Here is a 20,723-nt window from a genome sequence, read left to right as displayed (position 1 = left end):
AATAAACTCGTTAACTCTTAAATGCTAGCTTTAATTATTTTTTAGCAATTAAATGTCATTTGTCCCAAGCCATCCTTTTGTTAGTCCTTACAAAGAAGAAATCCAAATCCTGCCCACTAACACCAAATTGTAATTCTTTAGTAACTAAACTAATACATATACAGTATTCTGTTTGATTTTCCTGCATCCTGAGTTTTAGAACAATGCACTGAAGCCCTGCACACTGATTTAAGTAAAGCTTAGTGTTTAAGAGCTCTCTGGCGTGATTTGTGTGAGGCTTTAGGTCAGAGTTAGAACTCTTGGCATGGTTAACTAAGGGGAATATTAGCAAGGGCTTTAACGCCCCTTTAGAGGCACTTTTTGCTGCTAAAGCGGCTATTTTTTATCGCCCTATCAGCAATCTGTCTCTAACAGGCGTTAGCAACAGCTTTCTGGCGATAGCGGACGGTTTTCCTATCGCCTTGCATGCCAGTGATGATTATCGCTAATGAAATGCAAGGTGGGCGTTCCCAACTAGTATCGACTGAAAACAGTCACTAACTCTACTTCCCCCTGTTACCAACGCAGGCGAAGAGGAAAAAAAAACACGCTAAGCACGGTTATCGCTAGTATTTAACACCTGCTGGAAACCTTACTTACCTGTATTCCTCAATGGGAGGTGGATTTTCAGGCAAAGTCCACCATGGCGTTAATGCGTGAATACCGCTGGATTTCCACTGATATTCAGGCATTTCGCTGCTATCGCTGGATATTTTATCACAGTGGAGATAAACGTTGCTAATAGCATGTTTTCTCCGCTAAAATATCCTGCGATAGGCAGCGATAAAAACAAACACGCTAAGCGCGTTTCGCGATAAATATTGCAATTTCTTGCTAATATGCCCGTAAGTCTTTTTACCATCGAAATTCACCGAAATAAGGACAGTTAGCATTGGCCATCCATTACATTAATAAATGTTCCATGTGAAGCATCAACATAAAAGCACTGTGTAATTGACACATGTTTTCAGTATTACAAAAGAACAAGTCATTCACTGGCCTGTGATGCCTGTTTTTGTCAGGAGTCAAGTCAAGTCAATAAACTTTATTCTGCACTAAGCCCTAAAACAACACAATCATTTAAATAATAACATATTAAAATGCAAGAGTTAACATAAAAATCAATAACAAATAAAACCATCAAAAATCATTAATAAATAGATCGTATATATGTTTTGTCAATACAATTTCTGAATACTAGAGCCATCCTGGTATACGTTTAAAACTGTCTGACAAATTCTCTGATATTGGGAGAATCTACAAGAATTACAGTCCAAACTGGTGTTGTCTGACTTTAGGTGTTGTCTGACATTAGACCTTTACATAACAAAGACCCGGAAAAAATACCTGGTATAAGAAGCAAAGTTATATGAAGTGGCTTGCGCTTATTTCTGAGACATTATAACAGTGACTCAAAGGTAATTCATCCTTCCAGTCATTTTACATAGGTTTAAACTACTGCAAGGAACAAAAAAACAATTTTCAGATGTATATCTGTACAATATTCAGATGTATATCTTTTTGTAGCGTTTCCTAATTGTTAACTTTTTTTTAATTGAAATTTTAAACTGCATAGAAAATCTCTAATGTAGAAAGTCTCCATGGGCGTCCGCAGAAATTTTTTCAGGGGGGGGCAAAATGTTAACATCATCACCATCCTCCAACATGATTTGTGCCAGGTGGGGCACAAGAAACACTGGGGCGCAGAACTGGGATAGACTCAATTAAATGCCTGGAATCCAGGACATGTGACTGACCCTGCCACAGGCCAACAAACACCACATGTAGGGAAAACGTTAAACTTTATGACAAGGTGCTTTATCTCGGTCTGCTAGGTGTGCAGACTTCCGGGTCCTCGATCCAACACCAATCAAGGCTGTCTTCAGCACAATTCGATTTTTATCAGAATACTTTAAAACAGCCTATGATTAAAACACCAGATTGAATATACTGTATGCACAGTGTATGTTAGGGACTATTTGTAGCACACATATTTACCAATATTGGCTTTTTGGTGCTAGAATTCATGATAACTCGAACATATCAAAAGTTAATATAAAATGTGACTTGTGTTGCTGCGGAGTGGATGGATGGCCTATTGTAAAGGTTGACTGGTCACCTTTCTCACGGCTGCGTTTGTATGTTATACTGGTACTAATAAGGCAAAATCTTTCCAGAGACTGTTAGCATGTTTACACACATCAAAATAAAAAAATATCTGAAAATATACTGCATTACGCTGCAGCCTTTTTTTAATGCATAATTTAGTCAACACTACGGCATAATGTTGTCAACCTTGGCTGCATAATTAATTCCAGTGGCCCCACAGCAGGCAACACATGTTAAAAGTGCTTGTGATTGAAGCCGGGTGACTGTAAGTTTGCGAACTTAGTTTGGTGTGCGTGCAAGTCCTGCATTGCCAATCCCTGGTGAGTTGCAGCTACTACTGCTGAAACAAGGCCAATGGGGGTACCTATGGGTGAGGCAGACTGACCTCAAGGGCAGGGCCAGCCATAGCACTGGTGGTGTCCTGTGCATTAATGTTTATTAGTGTCCCCCAATGACCACCTCTTCCATGGTTTCCCTCACTACCACCCTTTAACTGTGCCCCCCAAGTTTCCATAACTACTCTCTCTCAGGTGCATTTAATTTGGTTTACAGCGCCACTAATACAATTGTAGGGTGTCAGAGCACTTTACATCACACACATTACACAGAGACAATCAATATGTGTTTAAATCACTGTATAGAAAAGGTTACATAAGAATAAGGACTACAAGGTGTAGGAGTCACATGACAACCATACTAGTAGCCGGTATAGTTTTATAGTGATTGGTCTGGAGAAACACAATACCCGGAATTTAAAACGTAATACCATGGTTGGGGTTTCTCCTTAATAATCAGAATTGATTTCTGTCTAAAAGAACACTTTTTGGGACATTAGGATTATCAAAGACTGGAGTGGGGGTGGCTAGGGGGGGAGTGGAACATAACGCTCTAATTTATACCTTGCAGTTTGTATGCAGCTCTTAGATGGCAGTTAATAGCTCACTGTTCTAAGTTAGGATTTTAACTCATAAACTGCAAGTAACAAAAGGATCTCTCTGACAAAAACAGTAGCCCACTGACCTATTTACATTATGTGCACTTTGTGATCTGCATGGCGCATGTTCTTTGCAGCCGGTACGTTAACCCTCTGAGCTACCTTTCCATGAGTCAAAACTTCCACTAGACAAAATTCTGATCTCTCTCTAGGAAGAACATTAATCCCCAGAGTCATCATTACATTTTTATTGTTGCCGGAAATTGCTTTATGCCAGGAAGGAGGCAGCAAGCGTTTTTAAAACCATAATATACTTGCAAACATGATGCCTCCACCTAAAGTCAGCACCCAGTGCGGTCACACTGGTTGCACCGCCCTAGAGCTGGCCCTTCTCAAGGGTCCTGTGACCTCAGTGACTGTTGTTCTAGGGCGTGCTGCTTCATAGGCCTGCCCGCAAGACTGGAGGTGAACTTCAGTATGGATAGTGGTGGACAAGCCTTGAAGGTAACCTACACTTGTCATGCTAGGATCCACCTGCTGGTGCGAAGACACTAGGACTTCTAAGGTGTTGCGAAGCCTTCTAAGGTCTAGCATGTGATTGTGCTCTCGCAGGAGAGGTCTGGTGGACTGATTATTAAGGGTGAACCTGGTTCCCAGTTCCCAATTCAGCAGCTCTGACCTTAGTGCCACATCCTCTCCCCCACTGAACACCGTACTGCCCCACTGAGAAAAACTCCCACTGTCTTCAACTACAACCCAATTGTTGCCCGCTATAAATACCTGGATGCAGCTCAATTTAAATTACGCACTAGACAAGAGCAATATGCGGTCTACAAAAAAAAAAGTTACAACATGCTGGAAAAAGCAAACACTTAAAGGGAATGCAAAATTTAGCAAACCATGGGAAATGTAAGCAGGAACAACATGGTTACCTTAATGCTTTTACACTCACTATTCAGATATCACTGAGTGCTTTTGCCTGAAAAGTTAAGGACACGACTACAGGGCCCTGAATGGACCCATTTCAATATCCATTGCTTATACCCTTACAAAAGGTAAGAACTATGGTAAAAAGACCACATCCCTGGATGCAGAGCTGCAGTACACATTTTGTTTTCCAATCCACACATTGCAGTACCTCCAGGATTGGTGCACTAGTTCCAAGTCCAGGGAAAACAAAGACAAGGAAAAAAATAGCGCTTCACTGGCAAACTGTAAAAGTGGCGCTAATGTGTTTCATTGTGAATAAAATCTGTTTGGTCAATTTGCTACCACTCTGTCTTACTTTATTTAGTTATTTATCTATTTTTCATATTTTTTGCCTTTTATTCCCAATGCTGCACTTTGGAATTAAAATGTCAGAAAAATATGACCTTTCCAGCAAAAGCGTCTTTCTTTTTTGGATCCATTTCACAGGGTCGCAAATAAAAGAAAGGAAGAGGAAAGAGAGTGAGAACCCTGTCTTGAAGTCACGGTTTTCATGGGCGTCCGCAGGTGGGTCAAGGAGGGTCGCTCCAGGGTGGGGGCAAGCGCCCCTCCTTGCCCCCCCTGCGGACGCCCATGAAAGTCTCTGCAAAAAATCCAACCCGAATTGGTCAGTGGTGTTTGGGTGGGGGATGTCTCTTTGCTGGCGACAGACGTGAGCATGTCATGTCTGTTGACTACCACCATCGCCTGCCCCCTGAGAACAAGTTGCTCGTCAGCCACCAACCCCACACCCCAATCCCAGAACAAGTCGTAAGTCGGCCGCCACCCCTCAACCCTCCCCCACTCGTACCTGCACCGGGCGCAAATTTAGGGCATGCCCCCAGTGGCAGTAGGTCTAGCTATGCCACTGTAACCGATGCTCTCTGATCTATGACCTACACAATACAGGAACCAGGAAAGAGGAACGGGGCACCGAATGTAATGGGCAAAACAATATAAAATGGCAAGTGCTTTGTTTTGAAACATTGTTACAACGGCATGGAGGTAGTTCATATTGGCAATATTTTTGCATTGGGAAGGCAACCTTAAAAAGCACAGTGTTAAACCTAAAATGAGTAAAATCAAATCAATGGAATGGGTCAGCTAACCATGATATGGTTCGAAGCTTCTCGTAGTTCACACCAATGAGTAGATCACAACTGTTAGCAGATCCTGCACCTTCCCTAAACTTACTTCCATACAGAGCTCAAGAGAAACATTTTTTACAAACTCTTTACATTAAATGTGAGCTTGTGTAGAGTAGCATATACTTCTGCCATGCCTAGGGCTCCATTATGATGTCGGGCGGATCGCCACCGCCATGGTGGCGGTGGCGATCCGCCCGACAGAAATGCCTGCCCGCCACCCTTTTCCCCCCCGCCACATTACAATGGCGGGGGGGGACCGCAGCGGTGGCAAACACCGCCCGCCACTTTTCCGCCCCGGCCGCCTTGCGGCCAGGGCGGAAAAGGGTTCATATGGTGGCGGTGTCTATCAGACACCGCCAACCATATTTGCATGTGTGGCTATGGGTGCCTTTCCGCGGCGGCGATCCCGCCACGGAAAGGCAGGCGGTCGTTGCCATTGGGGGCCCCTGCGGGCCCCCATGTTGAAGGCCGAGGTGGGGGTGCACAAGGGGGGTACCTATGGTACCCCCCTTCATTTGCATATACAAAGCAGCAGGCACCGCGCGGTGCCTGCCGCTTTGCATATGCAAATGTGAAAATGCATTTTTTGCATTGTGGCGGGAGGTGCAGAGTGCACCGCCCGCCACAATGCTACAACTACAGGATGTGCCCGCCACTGTGGCGGGCACATCCTAATAGCCCCCACGGGACCCCCGCCCTTATGGCGGGCGGTCCCAATCACCGGTAGGATGACGGGCGGACAAAGTCCGCCCGTCATCCTAATGGGCCCCCTAGTTTTTCTAAAGTGCTCTTCAAATATACAAGTCAAGTGATTTGGTTGGCACCATCTAAGGCTAGACATTCAGCCATGCAGGATATAACTAAGGCTGCCTCCGGTTTCCCCAGCACTTAATCCACAATAATATCGGTGCCAGTCCGATTTGGTCCTCAATATAGGCGAATCCTAATTCTTCATGGGAGTGGAAAGTGGCGGTGTTTCTTGGCACTGCCACCAGTCTGCAGGCAAAGCCATTTTCAATCCGCAGAAGGTGCCCCGCATTACAGTAGCCCCACAAACCCACATCGTATAATCCTACTGAGAAGCTTTTACTTTTATATAAGTTGATCATCTTCTTAATGGGTTTGTGCTTTAGTTTCTGATCAAATCTTAAGATGGCCTCCGTATTCCTTTCAAATTAATACACTCTTGCAAAAAGGAGCGCTTTTCAGGAAAGTGATGAACTAAAAATGATGCCTAAATAATTAAACTATTTTACCTTCTCCAATCGAGTACCCCATTTTGAGAAGAGCTTTGTTTTCATATTAGGGTTCCCACATGACATAATGTAAGTTTTGTAAAAATTTACTTTTAAATCTAAGTCTTCCATATAAGACAAAAATGTGACCAGTAGCACCTGTAAACCATTTGCAGTGTGCGAGATCAAGATTGCACCAGCCGCATACAGAGAATGGGTATGCATTGTTTCCCCATCCTTGGCTATCCTTTCATGCCCCTATTAAGTTCATGCTGATCCCATTTATGTAGAGCAGAAAAAGAAAGGCTACTAGGATGCGCCCCTGTTGCACACCCTGTAAGGATCTAATCTGTGAAGTCTTCTCCCTGAGAGAGCGCCGTGTTATTTGAAAATGTGTAGAGGTGCACCATATTCCTACGAAGTCAGAACCCACATATTTAGAGGACTTTTACTAATATAGTTTAGAAATGTAACAGTAGGCCGGGGGTCAGTGCAATATGTAGTGGAGTATTTATTAACTGTAGATAATTGTAGTGCCTTAACCAGGAATTAATGTTTGCATAACGTGGAAATGTAATCACATGTGAATTGTCTTATTAACAATGAAGTGCCTTAGTGGAGAATAAAAATGCTTATTAATGAGCGATTCGACATAGGTTTTAATGTGAAGAGACGTTGCTTGCATTGAAAATAAAATTAGGGTTTAACCGATGAAAATGTAATGCTCATGTAATGATAGAAACGCATTTAAATGTGCAAAGGCCCGAGTTATGTTGAAGCCAGTACAGGCCTAACCGTATTTTTCCGTGGTTAGCTTTAGTTGAAGAAAATAATTTCTTATTCTTGGGAAAGACTGAATTGTAACTTTGAATGTTGCACGGTTTCTTCTCACGTGTTCCAGCTTGCAGGTGGAAGGCCATGGGCCTTGTTAGGTAGAAGCAGCCATTGTTTAGAAGTTAGGTTAGTAGGAGCGAGCGCAGAAGAGGTGCCAAGGAATTTGGGAGTGCAACATTCAGCGGAGAAGGTGCCTGGGACCCAAGGACACTCCAATGGGCGCTCGGTGGAGAGGTGCCATGCTGGAAAACTCCATGGATCAATACCTGCCAGAGGGGCATGTCTGAAGGCGTGTTAACTGTCTTTGGGGTTTTGTATTAGGGACAGCACCCGAGGGTGGAGCAGCAGTCTTAGTCAGTCTGGGTAGAGAGCGGTCTAGGAAGAGAGAGAGAGAATTGGTTTTGGGAAAGCAAAGATGTAGGGAATGGTGAACTTAAGACAGAGTAAGGGGTAGAAAGGAATATCTTAGAACGAGCTTGGTAGCTGAGCCTTCTTACAGGAAAGTGAGTGTACTTCTTAGGAAGTCATCACTGCTAACACCGTTATTCTTGACTGAGTGCAAGGTTAAGTAGGGATGTCACTTTAGAGTAGATTAGGGACAGTCTAACCAAATTCTTCCTTTCTGTAAATGCAGTCCAGAACTCAAGGTGGGATTGTCATTCTTTGTGTAATTATCCTTGAATTGATTTTGCTTTTCATCTTGAGTCGCTTGAGACTCCTGCGTAGGATCATGTATGTATTAGTTCCGGTTTATTTCCTGAATATTTTGCTGAGATGTCTGTACATCCAATTATTTTTGGCTATGTAATAAACCCTTTAAATTTCAGTCTGTAGTCAGTGGTTCTTTGAACAATATTAGATTCGGTGGGAAATCGTTTAAAGTGATGATTGTAGAATTCTCCCCTCTATGCTTTTAAGACAGGTAAAAAGGTTCAGTCGGCCTGTTCTGGGATTCTGGAGATTGGTAAGAAAAACTGGATGAGAATCCCAGCTTTCCCAGTTGGTAGCTACAGAGGATGGTTTCCCTTCTAGAGCGAGTGGAGATCTAGATTAGGACAAGAGTTCCCCGAGGTCCATAGTAATTAGGTAATGTTTTCCCAGTGGATTGTTGGTGGAAGACGGCGTTTCATGGAAACCGGCGGAGAGTGACGGTGTGGCGAAAGCAGCAGTTCCGTGGAGAGTGAGTATGAATAGGGCTATATGTTGTTAGATTGCGGTGTTATGTTTTGTGCTTGTGTTGTAGTGTCTTGCAGAGTTGGAATGCCTGTTGTATGAAAGGAGATCAGGCTGTGAGCGCGCGCAGTCCGGGAAAATCTTAGGCTCAAGGAGTAGCTTAAGTGGTTCGGGTGTATCGAACACCCATAGTAATTGTCGACCATTTAAGGGGATCATGAGGTACCATTGATCGCCCGCAGGACCGAGATAGGGGGAACGAATGTGTGAGTGCGTGAGTAAGTGACGTTGGTAGTCAGTTGCTGTGTATTTGTAACCTATCAGTTGAGGTGATTGTCCGGTCGTTTTGTGGACAGACAGTTGCCAGTTCAGTGACAATTACGAGACTGTGGACGTAAGTACCTCGACTAGATGTGCCGCGTACAGTCAGGGAAGTGATTGCTTGGTGGGAAGTGATCATTTTAGTGTATGATTGGGATGTGTGTGAGAGACAGACTAGCTGCAAAGGAGGGGCACTGCTGCGAAGCGGAGGAGAGTGACGTCAGAAGGTGCCACTCTGGGATAGGGCGGTTGGTGTGCAGCAGCACTTGGATTGGTGGATTTTCATCAGGAAGTAAAAGAGTGCTGTAAACAGGGAAACGTTGCGTTTCATCATGAAATGTTTTAAAGTTTTGCGAAATTGGTACAGGCACGAAAAAAGGTTACAACCCCGGGGGGAGAAGAAGCCCCGCCCAAGGATACGCTGGCTCATTACATGGCTACGAATGGCTACGAATGTTGGGTTACATTCCATATTGTGGCTCGAAAATTGGTGTAAGATGAATGATGGAAATTAAGAGTTGACTTCCCCAAACATGGAACTTTTAGATTGGAAGTGTTATATCAGTTAAAGTCGATTATGGCTTCCTTGCAACCACTACCAAGACCGACACAGTTCGAGGGGGGAACATCCTTTACAACGCAACTTTTACCACGCAGTGCCTTTACGATGCAAATATTACAACGCAAACCATTACAACGCATGTTGGTTAAGACAGGGAAGGCACAGAAAAAGAATACTGAAAATGATGACAGTGATACGGATGATAGCTTAATAGAAAGGCTGTTGTCTGAGAGACCACCTCCATACAACCCAGAGGAAGGGGAAGAGGGATCAGCCCCAGTAGAGGAAGTTAGGGTACCGCAAATTCCTCCTAGAACTGAAGTAGTGGGAAAGCTCTCGACAGGAGAAGCGCAGAATGTAGAGTGTGTCAATTCTCTGAGATTGCCGGATGCTCTTACAGTACCGGTAACCATTGGTCCCATAGTGTCAGTATACAATCCAGAGCAGACGCAAAGCGGAAGTCCACCACAGAGGGGCATGGAAGGGGGTATTAGTTATGGATGGAACAGTGTGGCGGATGGACTGAGCCAAATGTCAAGACCTGTAGAATCGAGTACCCAATTACCAGCGACAGCAGATTCGTCGAGAGGACCGATGGATCTGAGGGGACCAAGGCCGAAATCCCTTGGGGAATCGAGGCCGGATTTGAGATCATGGGAGACAATTGAAGGAGCTCGGAGTGACAGGCCAAGAGAGGACTGGGATCATGGGAGTATTGAAAATAGCAGAGTCCCTCACAACACCCCTGAAATGAACAGGCACGGGGTACAGGACAATGATGGCAGGGAATCGAGTGGCACATCTAGTCGAGGTACTTTGAGTGCAGCAATTAAGGCAAGAAGAATTGATGTGATGCGCCTAAAAGCAGAAGTGGATGAGATTGTTGAAGGAAACTTGCCTTTAGAGAGGATTGAACTCTATGAACCAGACGAGTTGCTGTTTGTAGCGAAGGATGTAACTCGTAAAGCTAGGTTGACCCATGAGAAGTTGACTGAATTAGCAAACAAATATGATGTGGACTTGTCTAGAACAAAGATGTTACAGGGTAATCACAGACTGCAATACACGGATCAGGATTTAGAAGAGAAAAGGGTGATTGGTCTAAAGACTCACATTAGAGAACTAATTATAGGAATTCGAGCTTGGAGAAGACTTGACAAATGGGAAGAAAGATGGTCAAAGAAAAAGAGCGGTAGAAGGAGTGTGACGGAGACACCTCCTCCAGGAGGGGGAATGGCTGGAATTGGGGCTTACCCTTTACGGGAAGTGGCCAATGGGGGATATGTACATGTGCCCTGGAGTCGGAGAGATTTGGCTGCCTTTACAAATTACTTCCCAAAGCTGAGAAAGAGCCCAGTTGAATGCTACAAGCAGGTTGAGAGGTTTGTTAAAATCTCAAAAGTATTGTGGATTGACTTGAACACTTAGTTTGACATTTTGGTTCCAGGAGACTTGTGGGTAGCATGCAAGGTTGCTATCGAATGGCCCGCTGCGGAGCCAGATAGAGATGCTATCACTAATGGACCGTCGCCTCTTGTACTGAAAAAGTACGAGCAGGTGATTACGTGGTTGATGTCCAAGGTATCACCACAGGACATTGACTGGGTGAAAATAGATCTGACGGTTCAAGACCTGAAAGAGATGGTGCATGAATAATATGGGAGACTGTTGCAGGTCTTCAAGCAGTACAGTGGGTTGGATGTAATGGACCCTAAGGACATAGGACAGTTTGTTTCGAAGTTTGTTCTAGGGTTGAGACCTGATATCTGTCTTATGATCCAGCTGAATTTGATTTGTTGGCAGAGCAAGCCACTGGATGAGATTTTGAGGTACGCGAGGTACTGTAGTGACAAAATAGATTCCAAGACTAAGAAGCTTAAAGATAAGCTGATGCTGGTTCAGATGCAGACCGCTGACAAGGGAGGTCAGGTGCAGTCGGGTGGAGGTACCCTAGGGAGGAAGCAGAATGGTCAGAAGAAAGGAAATGGAGATGACTCTAAACTCAGGGTAGACTTGTCGACTCTGAAAAAGACCACTGCGTGTCATCAGATTGGACACTGGAGACACGAGTGTCCCTTTAATCCTGATAATCAGGTACAGTAGGAAGAGCAGGTGGTGCAGGTGCAGGTACCTCAGGTAACAATGACGGCAGTAGCAAATACTAAGTCAATAAAAGGGGGGACTTCGGCTCCTCAAGTCCAGGTTCCCCAGCCACCTAGAATATCGACGGGGAATCGGATTTCCCAACAGATGCCTCTCTTTGATGAGAGCGATGATTGTTATTTCGATCCATTGGCATGACGGTGCCTGAGAGGGGAGGAAGACTGTACTCTTGGGGCAGTCTTGGAGGTAGACCAGAGAGGACCATTCGTGGAGGCCGATGTTGACGGTCACCCTACCACCTTTTTGGTTGATACTGGTGCTACCCGTTCTACTGTAAGATCTGCAGTGTTCCCTAACCTACCCCTCTCGGGACAGACAATCCAAGTTGTAGGTGTTGCCAATAGGATTTGACAGAACTGATTCCTGTGAAGATAGGAACGTTCAGGGACAGACACCATTTTGTGGTGTGCAATTCGAGTCCTGTATGTTTGCTAGGGAGGGATCTCCTGTGCAAGCTTAATTGTACCATCTATTGCACACCGAAGGGAGTGGAATTGCAGACGAATGATGATGATGCTACCTTTAAGGTTGCGAAGGAGCATGTGTTCATAGAGATGTACAGCACTGATGTGGCACTAGAGGATCTCTAGTGTCATCCCTTACCGGGCACACAAATATTTGTCTTCCCACACAAAGAAGACTTTCAATCCAGTGTTTCAATTGTTCATGAAATTTATTTTATATTTGTAGAAAAATTTATCATCATCATTTTATGTTGTTCGTTCAATATGATTCTCATGTTTGTAAATCAGACATTGTCATAATAAGGCATCCAATGCATTTCGGGCATTATATAGCATGCCCTTCATCAGGGAAATAGACACTGTAAAACAAGGAATAATAAAATCATATCATCAAAAAGGTTCTGTGTGAGTCTTATTAACATCAATCATAACATAAACAATACAAGGTCTGCTTGATGTGTGCTTATAAATCAATATGAACTGTGTGTGAATCACATGCTGTGGTTAGTATTAGTGAAAAAACAGAAAGAATCTTCTCAAAGAAAAATGCTCTAACTCACATGGCTGGGTCTCTAACAATACTTGTAGTTCTGCAAATCAAAAATGAAGCAGTGTTACAAAAGTGTTAGACCATCAGCCTGGATGTTAGAATGTTTTTGCCTTATGAACTGCCCCACCATTTGAGGCTGTTTTTGTAACACTGCTTCATTTTTGATTTGCAGAACTACAAGTATTGTTAGAGACCCAGCCATGTGAGTTAGAGCATTTTTCTTTGAGAAGATTCTTTCTGTTTTTTCACTAATACTAACCACAGCATGTGATTCACACACAGTTCATATTGATTTATAAGCACACATCAAGCAGACCTTGTATTGTTTATGTTATGATTGATGTTAATAAGACTCACACAGAACCTTTTTGATGATATGATTTTATTATTCCTTGTTTTACAGTGTCTATTTCCCTGATGAAGGGCATGCTATATAATGCCCGAAATGCATTGGATGCCTTATTATGACAATGTCTGATTTACAAACATGAGAATCATATTGAACGAACAACATAAAATGATGATGATAAATTTTTCTACAAATATAAAATAAATTTCATGAACAATTGAAACACTGGATTGAAAGTCTTCTTTGTGTGGGAAGACAAATATTTGTGTGCCCGGTAAGGGATGACACTAGAGATCCTCTAGTGCCACATCAGTGCTGTGTATCTCGACGTCGCAGGACCCTCGACGCCACCTTACGGTGCACCAAAAAAACGACTAACTGTTGAACTTTGAGAGATAACAAATCGCTGTGCATTTATCCAATTCCAAACTTCATAGAGATGTACCCATCTTTGACGGTAGAAGAGCTTCCGCTAGACTTGAGAGATTCAGTCTCACAGGAGGTGTGGGACTTTACAGGAGAAGACATAGGATTGATCAAAGGAGTTGAGCCAGTTAAGATTCAGATCAAGCAGAAGGCTGAATTCCCGAGAACGCCTCAGTATAAATTGACTCCAGAGACGATTGCAGGGATAAAGCCTGTGATTGAGTCCATGATTAAACAAGGAATTCTGAAGGAGGTTATGGGCAGTCCATGTAATTCGCCAATCATGGGATTGCAGAAACCGAGTGGGAAGTTTAGAATTGTACAGGACCTTCGCCGAGTAAACAACATAGTTGTTTCCTGTTGTCCAGTAGTACCGAATCCATCTGTTATATTGTTTCAGATTCCATGTCAGGCTGAGTGGTTTACTGTGATTGACCTTTGTCAGGCTTTCTTCTCGATACCTTTGCATGAAGAGAGCCAGTTTCTTTTTGCTTTTAAGCTGGAAAGACATGTTTTAACATGGTGTCGTATCCCTCAGGGGTACACAGAAAGTCCCTCGATCTTTAATCAGATCTTGAAAAAGAATCTTGAGAGTCTAGTACTGCTGCAGAACTCTGTTCTCGTCCAGTACATAGACGACCTCCTTGTGGCGTCAGAAACCGAAGATGCATGCAGAATTGATACCATCGCTTTACTGAATCATTTGGCAGAGAATGGACACAAAGGCGTCGATTCCGATCCGGTAAAATGCGCTCCGAATCGTCGTACGGAGCAATTTTCCCTGTACGAATCGTACCCGTACACGTCCCCGTACGTACGACGAAGTACGATCCGTACCAGGAGCCAAAGACCGTACGAGTCGTACAGGACTCCGTACGACTAAAATTTCCGTACGAGTCTCACTCGGAACCCGCTGTACGTGAAATCGCTACGGTTCGCGGCTGGTTTTTACGACCGAGCAAGTACGATTCGTGTCGGGTACGCCACGTACGACCCTTTTTTTACGGGAGCTGGAAACAGCCGTAAACGCATAGTTCGCGCCCGGGGACTCTGCATACCCCCCATGATCGCCGGGGTACGCGCCGTACCCCTGCGAATATGTGGGGTACGTGCCGTACACCCAGCGTACATGGGGTACGCACCGTACCCCATGTACGGTGGGTGTACGGTGCGCACCCCATGTACGCTGGGTGTACGGCACGTACCCCACATGATCGCAGGGGTACGGCGCGTACCCCGGCGATCATGGGGGGTACGCGGCGTACGATGTGTATGTGATTGAGCGCTTTTCCGTACGAATCGTCCTTACCTGACTCGGACCGTACGAATAGCGTCCTGATCACCCGGTCCAGATCATACTCGCCGGGTCGTACGGTGTGTTTACGAGTCGTACGGAAACGGCTACGAATACGATTCGTACGGGGTATTTTTTTTACCGGATCGGAATCGAGCCCAAAGTGTCGCCAAATAGGCTGCAGTACTGTTTGAGCGAGGTATCTGGGTCACAGAATAGAAAAGGGCAAAAGGAAGGAGTCACCCGATAGGATTGAGGCAATCATGAACATGATGGTGCCTTCGACCCAGAGAGAAGTCAGAATGCTCTTGGGAATGGTTGGCTACTGTCGTCAGTGGATTGCCAACTTCTCATTGAAGGCAAAGCCTTTGCAGAGACTTTGCACAAGGATGTGAGTGATCCGGTACCATGGGAATATGACTGTATGTAGGCTTTCCTTGAGTTGCAAGAGGACTTGTGTCGTGCTCCGGCACTGGGAATGCCTGACTACAATAAGTCTTTTTCATTATTTTGCTGTGGTTTTGCATTGGCAGTCCTAGTTCAGGATCATGGGGTGTCCATAGACCAGTTGCTTATTTTTCAGCTACTTTAGATTTAGTAGCTTCAGCGTTGCCCGGATGTCTCAAATCCGTTGCTGCAACGGGTGTCAGCATTGAGAGATGTGAAAGCATTGTGATGGGTCATTCACTAACAGTCTTTGTACCACACTCAGTTGAATTGCTGATGACCAGGACAAAAACACAGCACTTGACGAATAATAGGCTCACACGCTACAAGCAGGTTATACTTGCTGCGGAGAATGTGACCCTTAACAGGTGCTCTGTTTTGAATCCTGCTACCTTGATGCCGTTGCCAAACACACTTGATGAAGACTGTAAGGACCATGATTGTCTTGATGTACCCGAATTATGCACCAAACCGAGACCTGACATTGTTGATGAATCATTGACTGACCCTGATGAAATTTTCTTTGTCGATGGCTCGTGCATAAGAGACAATGTTGGTCAGTTGAGAGCAGCATTTCCTGTATGTACCATTACTGGAGTTGTTGAAGCTGTATGCCTGGAAGGAGTATACTCCGCTCAGGTGGCTGAGTTCATTGCTTTGACTCGTACCTGCCTGGCAGCAGACAAAATTCGGATCACCATCTATACGGATAGCCAAAATGGGTTTGGTGTGGTTCATGACTTCGGACAGTTATGGTCCCAGACAGGTTATATGACATCTTCTGGATCTCCTATCAGGCACAGGGAGTTTGTCAGATTGCTAGAGGCTTTGCAAGGTCCCAAGGAAATTGCAGGACAGATTTTGTGTCGCTTGGAAATCGCTTTGCAGATGAAGTTGCACGATTCTGTGCCAAACAAGGTTATTCCTTCACTGAACAAGAAATAGGTGGGCTCCAAGAAAGAACCGAATTGAACATGATGATGGCCATGGCAGATACTTGGGATGAGCTCAAGGGGATGCAGGAACAGGTGTCAGACCATGAGAGGAATGTGTGGGTCAATTCAGGATGTGTGAAAGGAGACATGGACATTTGGGTCTCAGCTGATGGAAGGGCAGTATTACCGGATGACTTGCTGAGTCCAATGGCCAGACAAATTCACGGTGCAGTGCACTTGGGAAGAGATGTGATGATGCGAGTGTTCAGACAGGCTTGGTACAATCCAAAGTTCCTTGCAGTGGCAGAAGCTGTGTGCCAGAGGTGTGTCACATGTCAACGAATGAATGTTGGAAAAAGAACTGCTGTCACAATGAGTCACATAGGAAGGTCCGGAGGGCCTTTCAACAAAATACAGTTGGATTTTGTTGAGATGCCTAGGTGCAATCCTTTGAGATATATTTTGGTGGTTGTGTGTGTGTTTTCAAGGTGGGTGGAGGGGTAACTAGTCATAATACCGAATCCAAAATATCGAATGGGTAAAATATCGAGTAAAAAATATCGAGTATAGGTAAATATCGACAGTAAGAATATCGAGTTAGAAAATATCATTATATATAATGGTTAAAAAAAATATAGAGAACAAAAATATCGAGTCAAAAATATCGAGTAGTATTAATATCGAGTTTTAGTAATAGGATAAAATATCGAAAATGTAGATATAAAATGTAAATAATAAGTAAAATAAATTCTAATAAATTTTAAAATTGGAAAATAATAATAAATAATAATATAGTATTAATATATGTTCAGTATATTAATTATATAAATATAGAAATGTATGTATATGTTTAGGAGCGGGATGTTGGGTTAATAGGGGATAAGGGTGGGGAGTAATTTAAAAATATGATATAAAAATGTTAAATATAATATAAATATTTAGATATTTCCCACAACAACAAAAAATTTGAAAAAAAAATATTAATTTAGTTTTTAAAATAAGGACATAAATTAATCAAAAATGTACAGAAATTTTGAGATAAAATTAAAAAAGAGAATGTGAAATAAAATGTATTTCTATGTTTAGGAGCGGGATGTTGGGTTAATAGAGGAAAAGGGTGGGTAGTAAATAAAAAATATGATATAAAATTTCAAATAAATGTATTAATATTTTGATATTTCCACACAAAATAAAAATTTAGGAAAAAAATAATATTTTGGTACTTCAATTTATGAAATTGAATAGTTTTCAATAATACAAAATTCGAAAAAAATGGGAAACAATTTTAAAAATATTAAAATTTGAAATTAAAAAACAACATAAATATTAAAAATTTAAAATTTAAAATTTGTAAAAATTTAATATTAAATCATTTTATTTAATGTTATTAAATTTCGATTATAAAAAAATTACAAAATGTTATAATTATTTTAAAAACATTAAAATAATAAATATAAACATATACAAATACATTTTACACATTTTATTTTTATTTAAAATATAGAACAATATAAAAATATATGTATCAAATATATACATATATTACATTTTAATTGAAAATGTTAAATTTAAAAAAAATTTAAATAAAAATTCACATTTACAATTTTAATTTAGTAATAAATAAAATTAGTAATATTTTAAAAAATATATTTTTCTTTTAGATTTTTAATTAAAAATTTATATTTATTATTAAACATAAACATTAAAATGTATAATTGTATTAAATATTTGATATACATATATATAAGAAAATAAAAATGTATTGCAAATAAGGTAATAAAACATAATATCTTTCTAACATTTATATTGGATCTGTGTTTACCACCTACTTTGATATATGCCTGACTGGATTAGGAATAGTAAATTATAATTGGTCAGTGTCTAGCACCTTCCCAGATATTTGCTTGACTGGAGTTGGAATAGTACATTATAATAGTTCAGTGTCCAGCACCTTCCCTGATATTTGTTTGAGTGGAGTTGGAATAGTAAATTATAATTGTTCACTGTCCAGCACCTTCCCTGATATTTGCCTGACTGGAGTTGGAATAGTAAACTATAATTGGTCAGTGTCTAGCACCTTCCCTGATAATTGCTTGACTGGAGTTGGAATAGTAAATTATAATTGGTCAGTGTCCAGCACCTTCCTTGATATTTGCCTGACTGGAGTTGGAATAGTAAATGATAATTGGTCAGTGTCCAGCATCTTCCCTGATATTTGCTTGACTGGAGTTGGAATAGTAAATTATAATTGGTCAGTGTCCAGCACCTTCCCTGATATTTGAGTGACTGGAGTTGGAATAGTAAATTTTATTTGTTCAGTGTCCAGCACCTTCCCTGATATTTGTTTGACTGGAGTTGGAATAGTAAATTATAATTGTTCACTGTCCAGCACCTTCCCTGATATTTGCCTGATTGGAGTTGGAATAGTAAATTATAATTGTTCAGTGTCCAGCACCTTCCCTGATATTTGCTTGACTGGAGTTGGAATAGTAAATTATAATTGATCAGTGTTCAGCACCTTCCCAGATATTTGCCTGATTGGAGTTGGAATATTAAATTATAATTGGTCAGTGTCCACCACCTTCCCTGATATTTGCCTGACTGTAGTTGGAATAGTAAGTTATAATTGTTCAATGTCCAGCATATTCCCTGATATTAGCTTGAATGGAGTTGGAATAGTACATTATAATAGGTCAGTGTCTAGCACCTTCCCTGATACTTGCCTGACTGGAGTTGGAATAGTAAATTATAATTGTTCAGTGTCCAGCACCTTCCCTGATATTTGCCTGACTGGAGTTGGACTAGTAAATTATAATTGTTCAGTGTCCAGCACCTTTCAGGATATTTGCTTGACTGGAGTTGGAATTGTAAATTTTAATTGGTCAGTGCCCAGCACCTTCCCATAGATTTGCTTGACTGGAGTTGGAATAGTAAATTATAATTGTTCAGTGTCCAGCACCTTCCCTGATATTTGTTTGATTGGAGTTGGAATAGTAAATTATAATTGTTCACTGTCCAGCACCTTCCCAGAAATTTGCTTGACTGGAGTTGGAATAGTAAATTATAATTGTTCAGTGTCCAGCACCTTCCCTGATATTTGTTTGATTGGAGTTGGAATAGTAAATTATAATTGGTCAGTGTCCAGCACCTTCCCTGATATTTGCTTGACTGGAGTTGGAATATTAAATTATAATTGGTCAGTGTCCAGCACCTTCCCTGATGTTTGCCTGACTGGAGTTGGAATAGTAAATTATAATTGGTCAGTGTCCAGCACCTTCCCTGATATTTGCCTGACTGGAGTTGGAATAGTATATTATAATTGTTCAGTGTCCAGCACCTTCCCTGATATTTGTTTGAATGGAGTTGCAATAGTAAATTATAATTGTTCAGTGTCCAGCACCTTCCCTGATATTTGCCTGACTGGAGTTGGAATAGTAAATTATAATTGGTTTGTGTCCAGCACCTTCCGTGATATTTGCTTGACTGGAGTTGGAAAAGTAAATTATATTTGGTCAGTGTCCAGCACCTTCTATGATATTTGCCTGACTGGAGTTCGAATAGTAAATTATAATTGGTCAGTGTCCAGCATCTTCCCTGATATTTGCCTGACTGGAGTTGGAATAGTAAATTATAATTGTTCAGTGTCCAGCACCTTCCCTGATATTTGCTTGACTGGAGTTGGAATAGTGAATTATAATTGGTCACTGTCCTGCACCCTCAAAGAAATTTTAACATAATTGTGTCATAATCTTAGGAAAATAAGTACACGTGGATTTTTTACAAATGTTTATTGTCAACTTGTATTTATAACATGTACAGTACAATTTTTGAAACAATTTATATTTAATGTAAGTAGTTATGAAATTAGGATGAATTGAATTACATTTATTTTGATTTATAAATGTTGTACATTTTCAAAAATTATATTTTCACTGTATTTATACAAAAAAATGGTTAGTTTTCATAATTATATTTGGGTAACATAAGTAATATTTATCATAAATTATAATCACATTTTTAACAGCATGTTAAATATTTATTAAATAATGTTAATATATTATATATTAATATTATTTAATATACATGTTTATATATAAATTATTATAAACTAATAAGAAAGTAAATATATGTTTTTAAGATTTAATACAAAAAACAATGTAAAATAGTTTGATAGATATTAAATACAATGTTCTTAATAAACAATAAATAAACATTAATTATTCTATGTATACAATGATTTTGGCAAAAAACATTATTTCTAATACTATATCAAATAGTAAAACAATGACTTAGTTGGATATAATGTTTATGATAAAAATTGTATTTTGTACATACATGGTTATATTATTTAATAATATTAATTAATATTTTATATTAATTATTAAAATTAATTTACAATTGTTTACTAATTATAACATTTTTTACAAATTACAAAAATTAAATTCTGCTAATAGTAACTCTATGTTATAGTTGTAATTGCATTTATTTTCTATTGACATATTTAAATGATATTAATAATAAAAATAAATAATATTTAATATTTATTTATATTATTAATTTACAAATGCAATAGAAATCTACATTCACTTAAATAAAGGAATAATTATTTATAATAAATATACATTAACATTACATTTTTTATATATTTAATATAATGTTTATATATTTTTTGTAATATTAATATTGAATAATATTCTAAAAATATGATTTAATATTAATTAAGAAAGGATATTTAAGGTAATTAAATCGTAATTTGTGTTACAAAATTTACTTA

The sequence above is a fragment of the Lissotriton vulgaris genome, chromosome 1_1, assembly GCF_964263255.1.
Source record: "Lissotriton vulgaris chromosome 1_1, aLisVul1.2, whole genome shotgun sequence".
Classification (NCBI taxonomy): domain Eukaryota; kingdom Metazoa; phylum Chordata; class Amphibia; order Caudata; family Salamandridae; genus Lissotriton; species Lissotriton vulgaris.
The sequence above is the reverse complement of the archived record's forward strand: the minus strand, read 5'-3'. Positions refer to the sequence as shown.